This window comes from Sceloporus occidentalis, unplaced genomic scaffold (genome assembly GCF_023333645.1).
Source record: "Sceloporus occidentalis isolate IW3139 unplaced genomic scaffold, rSceOcc1.0.p SCAF_29, whole genome shotgun sequence".
NCBI lineage: Eukaryota > Metazoa > Chordata > Lepidosauria > Squamata > Phrynosomatidae > Sceloporus > Sceloporus occidentalis.
The window spans coordinates 248,977-250,649 of NW_028317009.1; positions in this window are offsets into that span (position 1 = coordinate 248,977).

Genomic DNA, 1,673 nt, shown 5'->3' on the forward strand with positions numbered 1-1,673 from the left:
TCCAGCACTAGTTACAAGCCATGTGACTGGGGGACTATAGATACGCCCTGGGGCTTGCAATTATTTGCTGTTCCCATGCCTGTGATTATTGAGAAGGATGGCTGCTGTCTTCTACTAACCAACCAAGAACTGGTCTCTGGATCTCCTTAGCACCTGACCTGATGTTTTGAGGATACAACTGGTGTTCTTTGGGGAACCAAGTATGGAAACCCTTATCTTTTTTACCATTTCATGAACGTTGGTCATGGTCAACGATAGACTCACATTTAAATAGTCGGCAACTCAAAGTAAAAGAGGAAAACATGACAACTACAGAGGAACCGGATTGGATTCTCTTCTGTATCTGGTCCTCCATAAGTGGGCAAGGAGAAATGGAAATAGGAGTTGCTAATAATTACCTTTACTCGTTGGGCTTTCTAGCGGGTCATTCCCACACTGTCAAGCATAATGGGTCCATACTGCAAGATTTAAAGGGGTTATTGGGGTATGTGTTATATATATATATATATATATATATATATATATATATATATGAATTTTCTTGTTGACATCGTGCATGACATTAACTTGTTCCTGATGCACACCCAGTGTTCTTGTTTCTCTTACCAAGCCAAAGAGTAGGAGGGAAGGCTTTTAAGTTTGAATGAGTGCTGGCATTATGTTGCTAAGCACACTCATTCAAATCACATATACCCCGTTATGCTGTGATTGACAGCATGCCCAAGCAATAATTTCTTCCAGCACTGCATAGCTCTACATTGCCACAGTAAACAAATAGCTTAATGTTTTTCTTTCCTTCGTGGAATAATCAAAAGTAAAGAAAAAACATTTTTTTTTAACCTTTTATCTTAGCAAATGTTGTTGATGATCAAAGCTGAGCGATATGCGTTATTTGTTATTCACCTTTTAAACCGTAGACTTTCTACAAGGCCGGATACACTTTTTCTATGGGTCTACTAACAAATCTCCAATATATGATGAATACTATGTCATAACGGTAACAGTAGACATTTGAAGCCTTGCCTGCTTTTGTGGAGGAATAAAAGTCACAAAATATTTCTACAGATGAAAATGTGTTGGGTTTCTGGTGTTTAGGTGTGTTGGGTTTCTGGTGTTTCACCAAAACCCAATCTCCGAGCTTCCTGAATGGTTGGTTGAAGATTCCAACCACTCCAGAAGCCGGGAGGCTGTAAATGATCAAAACCACCTTGTGGTGCGTGCTGGTGCTTTCCAATTCCGTTCTCATGGTGCATACAAAAAAATAGATCTTTAGGATGTCACATGGGACAATATATGTGATCTAATAACAGATTTACACGTTTAATGATATCAGTCTGTGTTGAGTATTACTGATCACATAAGCTGTCCAAGAAGTCTTGAGAACTGAATTGTAGGCAACAAAAAGGTCTTATTTACAATATCTGGTTTTGTGGGCTAGAGAAACACTTGCGTTTTTGGTATAATCCGTAGCGCGTTGATCATGGATTGTGATTGTTGTCACTATCCACAGATGCATCACAACTGCTGGCAGGATTCTGACCATTGAAGACCAAACTTTTGTCTTGTCGACACTCTGAATGTTGTGATCAACTCATTTATTGTTCTCATCTTGTTTTGTTTTTAATTGTACTTGGTTTCATGTTTCCACAGATTATCGTGCATTACTGGAACCA